The 13,702-nt window shown below is 38.4% G+C and overlaps 1 long non-coding RNA gene across 1 annotated transcript; it reads left to right on the forward strand.

Annotated features, from left to right (window-relative positions):
- The first annotated feature begins 2,715 nt into the window (after positions 1-2,715).
- Positions 2,716-3,410, forward strand: LOC113971418. The gene is made up of 2 exons (XR_003535544.1): positions 2,716-2,789; positions 3,192-3,410. It is a non-coding gene; the product is annotated as an uncharacterized LOC113971418 (long non-coding RNA).
- Positions 3,411-13,702: the final 10,292 nt, after the last annotated feature.

Here is a 13,702-nt window from a genome sequence, read left to right on the forward strand (position 1 = left end):
AGAGACTGTGAGGTCAATACTTAAAAAGAGCACATCATTTTTCTGTAGTATCTGCTGTGCAACTGCCTTTAAGTTTGTTCCTCGAAGAATGTGCAATGGCATCCCAGAAAGCCAACTGTATCTTGGGCTGCAGCCCCACAGCATGGCCAGGAGGTCGAGGGAGATGATTCCCCCTCTCTGCTCTGGTGAGACCCCACTTGCAATGCTGTGTCCAGCTCTGGGACCCCCAGCATCAGAAGGATGTGGAGCTGCTGGAGCAAGTCCAGAGCAGGCCACGGAGAGGCTCAGAGGGCTGGAGTGCCTCTGCTCTGGAGATGGGCTGGGAGAACTGGGGGTGTCCAGCCTGGAGAAGGGAAGCCTCTAGGGAGACCTTAGAGCCCCTTCCAGTGCCTACAAGCTACAAGAGAGCTGGAGAGGGACTTGGAATGGCAGGAAAAGGGGGAATGGCTTCACACTGACAAGAGACCAGGTTTTGATTAGATATGGGGAAGAAATTCTGTGCTGTGAGGGTGGTGAGGTCCTGGCACAGGTTGCCCAGAGAAGCTGTGGCTGCCCCATCCCTGGAAGTGTTCAAGGTCCGGTTGGATGGGGCTTCGAACAACCTGGGATAGTGGAAGGTGTCCCTGTCCATGGCAGGAGGGTGGAACTAGATGATCTTTGAGGTCCCCTTCCAGCCCAAATCATTCTGTGCTTCTATGATTATGAGTTTATGATTTTACAATACTATGTGTTTAGGATTCTATTAGTTTTTGATTCTATGTGTTTAGGATTCTATTAATTTTTGATTCTATGTGTTTATGATTCTATGATTCTGTGACATAGTTGCCTACATTGTTAGGGGAAGTTTGATATCCCCAGGAATCCCTTCCAAATCTGGAAATCTCTTGTGTCAGTGAAAGATTGTTTGTAATTATTTTTTATAAATATGGAGCTATGACACAGCTGTACAATTCTGCCTTCCCCCACTAAGGAACAACAACAGAAGCCTCAGCATTTGCTACCTCCTTTTGCACCAAAGTTTCTTTGAGTGTCCTCTTTAAGTTTGATCTTGGCTTAGTCAGCTTGTGAGTCCATTAAAAAAAGAAAAAAAAGAGGGAGCAGAAGGGGTGAAGGAAAGCAAATCCTTATGCCAAACTAGTTTTCTCAAAATTTGCACAAGCATTAATCAGCACATTGCTGCAAAACAGAACAAATAAGAGCATCATGTTCTTTTGAAAGACCAGTTTAAAGGGTTTTGAACTGACTCAGACAAACATATCCCTCAGGGACATCTTTGATTTCTACATTGTTCTCCTGATCACACAGTGTGTTCCCAGAATGAGATTTTTCACTGTTTGTCTTCTTTTTCTTACTGGGCATGGTATTTAGGCAGAAAATCTGTCAGAAAGGAATAGCTGCATATAAATGTTATTCTTAGTACGGTTTCTGATATTATAGCTCAGCATGTTTGGAATATTGATCACAGCACTTTAATTTGCAATTAAAATTATACTTTCTTTTTCCACTGATTTTTTGACTAATTTTATGCAAAATACAGCCTAGGATTGACATAAGGGCAATAAAAATTGCACAGAAAAATCTGTTCCAAGCTAATTGTTAAACATATGGTCACATGCCATGGAAAAGGGGCAGGCAATATGAGCAAGAAGTGAATGGGGACATTGAGTATCTTTATAAAGACAGAGGCTTTAATTACTGCTGCTACTTGCATTTTCATTAATTTCTTCTTGCCTTAATTTTCCACACAACCTTTTTTTTTCTTTTTCCACATTAAAGAGGCATTCACGTTCTCCCACACTGGTGCAGAGAACTGCTGACTTCAAGATGGAGAAAACTAAGGTGGTAGGAGTTAGAAGGGTGACCCTGGAGATCCTGGAATATCATTTTTATGTCACATCGACAAAAATTAGGATGAATTCAGAGAGATCACATGCAATTACAGCATGTTCAGTGGTACAATATGATCATCATGAATTGTTTGCCATTATAACTGGTTGAAAGTTGGATTTATATGTGGATTCTTCAGTCCAGGGAATTTAAGTGGAAGGTTTTCATAATTTCTTCTTTCTTAATTTTCTTTGTCCACAAATTCAGTCACTTGCAGTCAAATACCTTGTCCAGAGACACTGTGGCTGCCCTGTCCCTGGAAGTGTTCAAGGCCAGGCTGGATGGGGTTTGGAGCCACCTGGTCTAGTGGAAGGTGTTTGGAAGGGGTGGAATGGGTTTGGAACTAGTCTGTCTTTAAGGTCCCTTCTAAGCCAAAAAATTTTGTGATTCTATGATCCTGTGATCTTGGATGCACATAAAAAAATTTACCTATTTCTATATAGCATAAATCAAGTTCACCCTCAGTGCAGCTTACTTTTCACTTTTAAATTTTCCAGAACATCCTTAGCCTTTGTTTAACCAAATGTAAAAAGCACCACCTTCTGATTTCGGTGCTTATTCAGTGTTGAAGTGGATTGGTGATCAATATGCTCCAGTCTTCTCCAGTCAATATCTGAGCTATAGGTCACTCTGTTAGAACTTTTCCATCCTTCTTCACAAAATGAGTTTTTCTCAGATTGCCGTCCCCATTCTACTCCTCAGTTTCTTTATTGTGTCATTAACCAAGTCTTATTCATTTACTGCACTCATCCCCATGCTAGTATTTTAGTTCCCCTCACAACTGCTTATCTCTGTCCTGTTATTTTGTCTCTTTAATTCCTGATTTCAGAGCCTGCATTAATTGTTTTTTTTCCACACTGTGTATAAAACGATATTTGAAATGCTCTTCACTGAAAAGATGGGTAGGATTTTTCATTCTGTTTTCTTCAATTTTCTTAAAAAAAACCCCTTACAATTATCATAAAGGTACAATGATTTCCTTATATAGCAGAAAAAGAAAAAAATTAGCAAAATCCCTTTTTAAAGCCATTCACATTTTTATGGTGACTAATATAGTACTATAAATACATGAAAATGAATAGAAATTGTTAATTTTTGTTACAATAAAGTGTTCTTAATATTTTTCAATCTTTTTTATTAACAGGAGACCTTATTATGTTATTTAGATTATTACAGCAAACACTGCAAATGCATTTAGTCATTATTGATGTTCCACTCATATCTGTCAAAGGACTAGAATTTCATTACTCCCCTCATTTTTCCTAACTACCTTAATCTTTTGTTTATCTCCACTATTTCCCCAGGTGACCTAACTCTGGGAAACATAAAGGAACAGAAGAACAATAGAGAATTGATCACTTACAATTCTTTATTGATCCTATGTTTTGTCAACACCAACCATCGCTTCCCAACAAAAACAATAATCACCTATCCTGCATTGTAGGAGAGCCTGGATGAAGTTGGGAATATGAATGAGTGGTAGAAGGAAGTACCAATAAAGCAAATAACTGGATAGACTTAAATCATTCCCTATTGAGTAAATTTTTACCTTGGACCAAAAGCTACTGATGGAAACCAACTTCTAGCTGCCAGGTCTGCCAAGATGATAACACGGGATACAATGCAATAATTTAATGATTTAAATTTAGTTTAGTGAAGCCAAAACCATCTGGTCCAAAGGACACTTTGGCAGATTGAGTAGAGTGAGAATACTGTTCTTGTTGCTGTTATGGTCTGATAACAAAGGAAAAATTCACAACCAAAGCCATTAAAAAGTCATTTGCAGTCTATCTCCCAACCAAGTTAGAATAATAAGAGTCAGAGCACTAATTATAATTGTATGGAGTTTCCCAGCAGAGATGTTGCAAACCAATTGCCACTTGTCTGTTCTCAAGTATTTTCAGCACACAAATAATCTGTAAATGCTTTCATTTGTGGCACCTTTTCATTTATGTGACAATATTATTACATTTGTGTTTTCCCTGGCAATTGTTTTATTGCCATCAGGGAGTGATTAGTGAAACACTTTAGAGAAAGTAAGAGCATCTCTGAATCTGCCCCTAATTTTAGGTCTGGGTTGAAATGGACTCTCAGTAAAATAAAATTGTGCATTTTGGGAAGATAGACAGGATACTGATTGCATAGGTAGGACTGGAACAGAAAATGAGATAGTACCACACATAATACAAGGGTATTAGAACTGGATGCAATATTCCATTTTCATCCTCAACAAGGTTATTTTAAGAGGTAACTTTGTTTATTGAATAATTATCTCTTTGTAAAAGCAGGGATTTTTCATGTTCCTTTATTGCTGCATAGTTTTGTGGACAGCTGAGGCAGAGCTGCTTGACAACACCAACTCTAAAGCCACTTTTCAGTCTGTCTGATTTCCCAAAAATGGTCCTCCACATGGGCAGAATGCCTTTTATTCCTTCCTCTGAAAGACATGGCTTTGCACCTGTATTAAAACTAATTTTGTTGAACAGGTACCTCTTATGAGGCAGGCATCTGACTGTATGCGTGACTGCACATCACTTTGTCATCCACAGAGTTCATATTTATTACCAAATCACCTGAATTCTGTTGAACTAACAACCATTATTCATAAAAATCCCAGATGGGCACTCCAACAATAAAAATGCCACTTCTTACTTAGCTATTAATTAATCAGTTGGCAAACATGAGCTCTATCAAGATTTTCAAATGCTAGGGAAGACGTGGAGTGCTGAGTCTGAATCACAGAATCGTAGAATCATTACAGCTGGGAAAGACCCCTAAGATCATCAAGCCCAACCATTAACCCAGCACTGCCAAGGCCACCACTAAACATCCACAGGTTGTGGCACTTCCAGGGATGGTGACTCCACCAGTTCCCTGGACAGGCTGTTCCAATGCTTCTTTCAGTGAAGGCATATTTTCTCATATCCAATCTTAATCTTCCTTGGTGTAACTTGAGGCTGTTTTCTCAAATACACATCCTGGTGCCTTTAGACTCTACGGTGTCTCAGCTCCTCACTTTGTTTCATTCTTTCTCGGTATCACTTTAGAGACTTGATAAGTCTTAAAGCTGGAAAGCTTCTACCTCACAACAATCCCAGATGTGACCAGAAGAGAATATGGAGGAAATGAGACAGGAAGAAAAAAGGAAAACGTGTAGGATATGATGTGAGGAAGGGAGAAATAAGGAGGGAAAAAAAGCATGAATAGAAAAAGTAAAAGATAATTTGTGATGGTTGAACCCAGCAATATGAGTGGCAGCGATTCTTGAGGATGATCTTGTTCCTTATCTTGCCCTGAGTTTCTCCCACCCCGTTCCTTTCAAGAAAAAGCTTGCACAAGAATGCTGAGATAATCAGACAGTGAGTTCAGGAGTTCATTTATCTCTGTTACCAGCTGAGGTGCCCATCTCACTTCCTACATGCATGTCCTGCATCCTCACAAGACCGATTCGTGTAAGTCACTTAATTTAGATCATTAGCCTCACTGAAAGCAATCATAAGCCTCAAGTTATTTGTTTAAAACCATGTTTTGCAGACTGGGCTTTGGAGTGGAGAAAGAACCAAAGGGACTCATGTCAGTTCTCTGATCTGCCCTTTCAAATATTTTACTGTCTCCACAGGAAAATTTAAATCAAATCAATAACGAACACAAAAATGGAAAACAAGAAAAAACAACAAACCAAACCCCTCCTGCTGTAAATTCTTTTAGATTAATAATTTAATCTTATTTTTGCAGAAAGAATAAAAGAGCAGAACTGCAAGGTAATGCCAGCCTGGTTAGTATAACTGAAAATAATAATAGTATAAATGAAGTAAAATGAACTGTACAATAATGAAGCTGAAAGGTCATCTGTACTCCATATCCCACAAAAGTTCATGCATCCCACCAGAAGCCAGCAGTGTCAAATATCTGTATGTGCATGTGTGAGAGATGAAAGCAAAAAGCAAAATGTTATACTGCTTTGTGAGTTTTTTTTAAAAAAATGGTTGACTTGAATACTGTCAGACAAAAATAACAATCTGCATAAGGGCATTGTGGAGCATATGGTTTACAGATAAGATTTTCTTTTAGAATTATAACCAAGCATGTGTTACTTTATGGCACAATTATAGAGGGAGATAAATGAATGTATGTTCTGCATTTCTGTACAGATTTCCACAATAAGAACTAACTTTCCTGCACTCTTTACCTTTTTCTAAGAAGGAAATTACTCAATTTCCATGCATGAATAAACAAACAACTTTTATATATTTGGAGGTAGTTAAAAAAAGGATAAATTAGGCCCTCCAATTAAAGAGATGCAAACATTTTCTTCATTTGATGAATTTACAAGGATGCAAAATACCTGTGTGAACAAATAAACATTGCCTGTATTCAATTAAACCACTGTTTCCTTCATGCTTTAATTACATAATTAATGTGATAAATTAAACTGTTTCTCAGTGAACCATCCAGTCTAAGCTCAGAATTTATATTAGTGTACTTTGCTATATATGCACAAAAAGTAATTTGGATCATGAAATTATCTCTGAATTACTTCCCTGTTTTCACTTCCACTTTGAAGGGAAAAAAAAACCCATAATAGACACTAAAACCTAAGTTTCTCACTGCTGTACTTTGCAGCAGTGGGACATGCAGAAGAGTTAAGATATTTTACCACACATGGACAATATATTTTCCCCATAAACTTTGGGTTAATGCCCAAAGGGGACCAGAATAAGATGTCTTAACAGTGCTAAATCCCATTCTTTTTCATACATAGCTCCATTTAGCATAACTGGATAAAGTGTCCTTCGTCAAGGGCACCAGAATGGTTTGCCTACAGGATTCTTTCCTGTATCCACCAGCACACAATGTGCTCTATTTTTTGGTTTTTGCTGATTGATTCCACGTGAGCAGTTAAACTGGTCAACTCCCTGCTTCAGGAGGCTATGGAGAGCCTAATTAAGAAAGTTAGATGGACTCATGCAAGAAAACTTCATTAATAACCAAGCTGCACACTGCTGAAAGCTGGGAGGATGCACAAAGGAAATGTTGTTGTGTGCTCACTTTTTTCCTATAATCTGCCCCAGATTTCTGTGTCTAACACTGGTAGAGGGAGTGTGTTGCTCCCAGTTGGGAGGTGGATACAACACTTTTAGCTCCAGCAGAGAGAGAATTACTGCCTGTCTCGCAGGGCAGATACATTATTTAACACAACAAGCATAGGCTTTGGGCAATGAAAATCAATCACAGGCATCTGAAGGATTATCCTACTTGATTGAAAGTCTCCTCAGACAGAGAGCTGGTCTCTCCTTGGGCTTCAGGACTTCAGCAAATGTAAAGCTTCTACTTTATTTACAAACTTTATTGATGGTACAAACAGTAACTGTTAGTTAGACATCCATCTGGAAACTCATTCCCTGTAATTTTCCACTTACTTGCTCAGCAATAAGATGATATTAGTAGTATCTGCTAAATGTATAGAATCACAGAGTGTTTTGAGGTGGAAGAGACCTTAAAGATCACCTAGTTCCACCCCCTTGCCATGAAACTATTGCAGATGAAACCATCAAACCATTCAAAAAACTTGGAGTAAAAATGAACTGTGGGGCAGATCACAGGGTTCCTGAGCTGGAACAAATTAATACCTCCTCTAATATCTTTGGGTATACACAATCTCACAGCCTCACACATCAGGTGGTTTTGCCAATGTGCAGAGAGGGAAGGAGAGGTGGTAACTAAGACTAAACACAGAGGCTGAGCTTGGTAGGGTGCAGGTTTGACAGCTGGATGCTGACAGGGCAGGTACAGCTGCAAAAAGAGGCAGGGAGCTAAATAAAGCTCTGTATGAGTAGGCTACAGGATCGTTCATACTCCTGGAGTACCATCTGTTGATCCTTCCCACCTTATGCCTTTTCTCCCAGGTGTTAGATGACAACGAGTCACAATTTCTGGAATCTTAGAAGGAAGCAGCATCCCAGATGTTCATTAGAACTAAACAAATATTCAGTTATATTTAATTATATTTGAAAACGGAGTAATCCGTAAAGAGGCTGAATACTGTAAATAATAATTGCTAGAGGGCAAGGGCTTCTCTCCTTGTCCTAGGAAGATGGGGCAACACAAACTATAAGTGGTGTTTCTGCTTTTAAAACGGAGCCCATATGAAATCTGGAACGAGAAAAGTATGGAGAGGCTTTAGAAGTTTTTACTGTCTCTCTAGTACATTTGACTAAATCAATGCAATCTGTACTAAAACCAAGAAGTTTTTCCCACAGAGAATTTCCTAACGTTTCAACAACTTGAAAATAATTCTTACCTTTCCACAACAAAACATGGAAAAGAAACAGAGGGAAGGGGGGGAACCAAACAACCTTTACCAAAATCAAAGTTGCAGAACCTTTCAACAGTGAAGTCTCAGTTCCTCTGGATCTGAGTGCACTTTAAGGACAGTTGGTAGATTACACGTAGTACATTCGTAGTTAGGGCTTCTCAGGAGACTAATTACCTTTGGAAAGGAGGATCAAGGTGCAAAAGAGGTGGATAACAGCTTGCCCCTGTCTTCAGGAGATTTAGAAGATAAAGGGTAGATTACAAAAGGCTTCTAAAGAAGTAATATATATATACATATTAGATGTTTTAGGAATGGAAATACTATTTCAAAGACTGTAAGTATAATAATGGCCAGTCTTCGCGAACGAAGATTTTTGGGAAAGGTCTTTTACCTTTCCAGCCTGCGCAATGGATTTTTTAGGTGAGACACAGCCTGCGCTGAACTGAGCCCACCCTTTAATCCTAAGGTTCATCTGCCGGGGCCAAGCAAGCTTGGACAATGGCAGTGAGGTCCTCAGGACGTAGGTTTGTTTAGAGTGACCTTCTCATAGATGGATGGCCTCACAGGGCTAACGGGTTCCATCTGCCCGGGGGGACTGGGATTCGAACCTGGGTCGCAGCAGTGAGAGTCCTGCATGCTGACCACTAGGCCACCAGGGGTAAGTGTAAGTAAACCAAATTAAAAACCTTTAATTAAAAAACCTATCACACCGAAGTGTCAACAAAAGTATCATTTCAGTTGTCCTAAAAGAAAAAAAAAAGACTGAATGCACATCTGCTGTGGCTGAAAGCACATTTGTCTTCGGTAAAGGAAAGGAATGCAGTGTAAGAGTGCAAGAGAAGCTTCACTGCACATTCAAACTTCAAATCTCTTCCAAAAATTTAAAAGAGTCTGACATCATATTTTTTCTTCATTGCTCGATACCATCTTGGCATGTGTCTTCTGGGTGCTAAACATTTGCTTTCTTCATAGAGTTGTGCACTGATGAGATCAGCCTCCTGATAACCTTATGAACAGTACACCACACTGTCCCCTGCTGGCTCAGGCATGACCAGAGCTTTGTCTAAATAACCCAAAGTTAGGATAGAAGGTGTTGTAGCAACATTTTTTTTTAACTCTGAAGCAGAAGAAAAATATGAAAATATTTAAATAGTTCTTTTAGGATTCTTGAGCCTAGGTGAAACACCTAATTTGGCTCAGTTTAACCTGCCTCATATCCTTAAGTTTCTGCAGTACCTTCAGTTGAGCAGAGTGTGTGACAGCCACGCTCTCTGCTTCCAGCATCTCACCTTGATGCCTGAATTGGTGTCTGAAAGCTTTACTGAATGTATATATGACTCCTAACTCTGGAGCCAAGGTTAGGTACCTCAAGTCAGTTAAAGCAAACCCCTTTTGTTCCTCAGAGTGCTCTAGATGCACTTATGTCAAGCACTTCTTGCACATGAGGTAAAGAGTTTCTTTCTCTCTGTGTGGTTTTGATCCTGCAGTCAAGAGAATTTCTTTCATTTCCTTTCTATTCAGCTATTACCAGGCAAGAAGAAATACTTGACACAGACTGAAAGCTTTTTATTTGCATTCCTGTGTAACCTTCTCTTTTATCAATTTGTCATTTTGCTGATATGCCTCTCATGCACCAAGGCATTTATTAGAGTCATTATCAGCAAGCTCTCAGATTACTTTGTTGTCATGACAAACTGAGTTGTGCTGCGCCCAGCTTGATGGATGGGCTGGATATTTTTATACTCTTCTGGAAGACAGAGTCTAGTATTTTTGACACTCACAGTCCTTCCTTGGTATGTAAAATCAAGGCCAAGCACGAGTGCATTGTAAGAGACAGTAATTTCATTGGCATCAAAGAAAAGCACAAAGCTCCCAGAACTGAAGTGTGAGCTACTGAACACAGATCTAAATCTGGGGTTTTTAAACACCTCGTCAGCCTCAGTCTGCAGTAGCATAAATTACCTCCAAATTTAGCCACCCAATAACTTGGCATTCAGTCCCTGCAAAGCAAGATACATCTCAACACGTGTCTAAGACTATAGAGAGAACCCAAATGGCTGCTTAAACTTCACACCAACTTCATCCTGATAAAGGTAAGATCAACACCTGAGCAAGTCTCCCTAAACTCCCTTTAGACTCCGTGAAGATTTAATTAGCACACACAATAGAACTGAGCAAGGAATCCATGCCATCCTCAATTGGAAACCTACTTTTATTGCTTCAGATGAGTCTCACCCCAAACTCCACATTGATGGCTCAGCTACACTGAGTCTGGTATGGAAGAGTGTAAGAACCAAGGACCTACAAGAGTCAAAGACCTCTTCACTTTACTCTTTTTTTCATTCACCTGCCTATGGCAGCAAGGAACAACCCTGACAGCCAGCTCAGACTCCTTCACTGCAGAGAGACCAGTTCATGAAGGAATGAGATGTTGCCTTTGTTCCTCCAGTTTTCAAAGGAGCATAAAGAATACCTCAAGTTCTTTTTTTACACTGTGGGAAACTTTTAATTCTCCTTCTTATTCTCAATTAATTATTTTTTTGCTCATAGGAAAAATTCTCTGGGTGGTTCTGGTTTCCTGGTCTTTGTGAGAAACACTCTGCCAGGAATATCAGGACATGAGCAGTGACTCTACACTTTTTTCACATCATCTTAGTCTTTCCGAGGCCCTTTTTTATACCTCTGTAAAGCTGTGAACCAATGGGTATGTGCTGGATTTATGTCTTTGCCAACATCTCATTGGTTTAGGAGCTATTTTGATCATAAGCCTATGCATTTAAATTACAAAGCTGTTGGGCCAAATTCTATAAAAGGCAGGTGATAAAATAAATTTTGTGCTTCAGGGTCATTATTGCTGTCTATAAAGTTACAGCCAGCATTGGACTGACATCAGTACCTACTTTCAATTTCCACCCAAGGTCCTGCAATGCTGCTCTGCAGATGCTGTAAGAAGCAGTCAGTGTAATACAAGCTGACTAGCAGCTGTCACTGTACTATGTTTCCCTTTTCCAGACATGATTCTGTCATGCTGGACCAAAAACACTCCTCCTGATATACCCAGGAGTTTGTCAGCATTTGTTTTTGCTGGATCCATATGCAGAATGCAAGTCTGGAAAAGCACAGCAAGGCATTGTGGGGAAAAGTGATACAAGCAGAAACCTGTCCTAAAAATTTTGTGTCTCCCAGTTGCATAAATAAGGAATAACCCAAAAAGTTGTACCTTTCTTCTCTCCACAGTCCTTCACCATTTCTCACACACCTGTCCCTATCTTAAGAGTAGGGTTTCATAGGAACTGTTTTCCAAGCCACAGTAATCTTTAATTCAAAATAAAATATTCAGATACTGCAATCAAAAATTGGCAAGTCTATGCTCATGCCAAAATACTATTATAACAAATGTAGAGTATCTCATCTCCCTCTCCCTTCCTTGTTTCCTCTGTTTAGCTCACTTGTGCTTTGGGACAAGTTTTTGATATTTAACATGTTCATATGTGATACATAGCAAATAAACCTAATGAGCACATAATATATTGAATAGCTATCATTCAATGACAGCATCTGTTATATTATTTGATATGAAATATGAGCACTTTCCCTGGTGCACTGAAAATTATCCAATTTTCATCTCCTCTCTATATTTTTATACATTAACCATTCATATAAATTTTATGTGATTTTTTTCCCATATGCAAACTCTTGATTTAAACCTGAAAGATTTAAAAATAAATAAATGTGGCCTTCCCTGCTTTTGTTGTTTTGGTTTTTTCCCCAGAATTATGAATATCTGCAAACATAAAAATGACATTATAAATAGTCAATGAAGAATGGAGCTACATACACACATTTTATAATTTTTTGGACAGTATACCAAAGAAAATAATCCCCCTGGTACATAACCTCAGGCAATTCAACTCTCCTTTAAATTGTGGCAAACTACACAGGAGGTTTTTTTACAGATATTATTGAGTGTAAACTATTTGAATAGCACAATGCCTGATAAGCATCTGCTCATTGATTTATTCTTACAGATAAACTTTAGTGCAGCTAATGGATTAGACATTGCTGAAATATGGAAGAACTCAGCATTTACTGAGGAGCTGAGTCCATTAATCCTAAACAAATTACAGTGTATCAAATGCATAAAGATAATTAATCATGGCTTATTTATAGTGTATAAAAAGCTTGTGGTGACACTCCATGGTGACTATTAATAAATACGTTTTTAATTTAAGTTAGAGAAGTTATGGGGGTCAAATCACTATAAAGGGAATATTGCAAACTTTTTATTGTATATAATTACCAGATAATATTCTTTACCATTTGAGCACCAAGGGACTCTGACATGATTCACAATCCTGGGTAATAGATGAATATGTATAATGCAGTCTCAGTCCTAAGAAGTTTACCAATAAATACCACAAAACATTAAAACATTTATTTTCAGTTCTCGATAGCTACAGGATTTCATGTTAACATGAAAAAGATGTTTCAATTAATCTAAATTAGAGCCCATTTTCAGCAAGAAAAAGTAGTATTCATCACTAGAATTGTTTCTACTGTCAATAATGACAATACACGGCAGTTTTGAGCCTCTAAGTGCTTTACAAACATTAGGTAATAAGCCTTCTAACATCATAAAATTACTTTCAGGTAGGTGAATATTCATTTTACTCATTACATAAGGGAATTAAAAGAAAATTATGAGTTTGTGGAGGAGGAAATCATTATAAGAAATCACAATCCAGAAAAAAGGTTACTATTTAACCCTACATTAACTGTCACATCATGGATCACAACATCAGGACACAAACGTATAAAATGGAGATCTGAACATGCAGCCCATCAGCTCTCCTTTATAAACAGCTTTATAAGAAAGAGGTTGTTTGTCAGAAGGCTTTTCTGATTTAGTTTGGTTGTGGTTCTGTTGGGTTTTTATCTGCTATGTGGCTTGGTCTAATAAGATATGTTATCTCTCCTTACTAAGTTAATGTCACTTGATCAGCAGCACATTCAAGCCCTTCACAGGAGAGGTTGGTCTTGGCTCGTCCCACTCACAGCAGTCCCTCATGAGAAAAATAGAATGGCAATACGTGCAGAGTGAGGTAACTAAAACTGGGAGCATAGTATAAATCATCCCATTAGGTCTGCTTTTCAGAACACTGAGGGAAAAAATAAATAACAATAATAATAAAAAATAAGTAAATATAAAAGACCAAATAAATTTTCTATTAGTTGCAGGCTGTATGATTCAGAGGGATATCAGTCATTTTTACACTTCCTTTTAGAATTTAGAGTCCTCTGCACTCTTGGCATGCCCTGACATCACCTAACAAAGCTTCTGCCTCAGGAAAATTCTGTTCCTTTTCAGTTTTGCTTGAGACCTTTAGCAGTTTCCAAAGTTATGTATTCATGTGCCTTTTTGATTTGTAGTTTTGTATTTTGCAATGAAGATCAGATCTGCCAACATGTTTTTTCAAAAGCCATGAAACATACCCTAGT

Source organism: Neopelma chrysocephalum, unplaced genomic scaffold (genome assembly GCF_003984885.1).
Source record: "Neopelma chrysocephalum unplaced genomic scaffold, ASM398488v2 Primary Assembly neopelma1_83, whole genome shotgun sequence".
In the NCBI taxonomy this organism is placed as follows: Eukaryota; Metazoa; Chordata; class Aves; order Passeriformes; family Pipridae; genus Neopelma; species Neopelma chrysocephalum.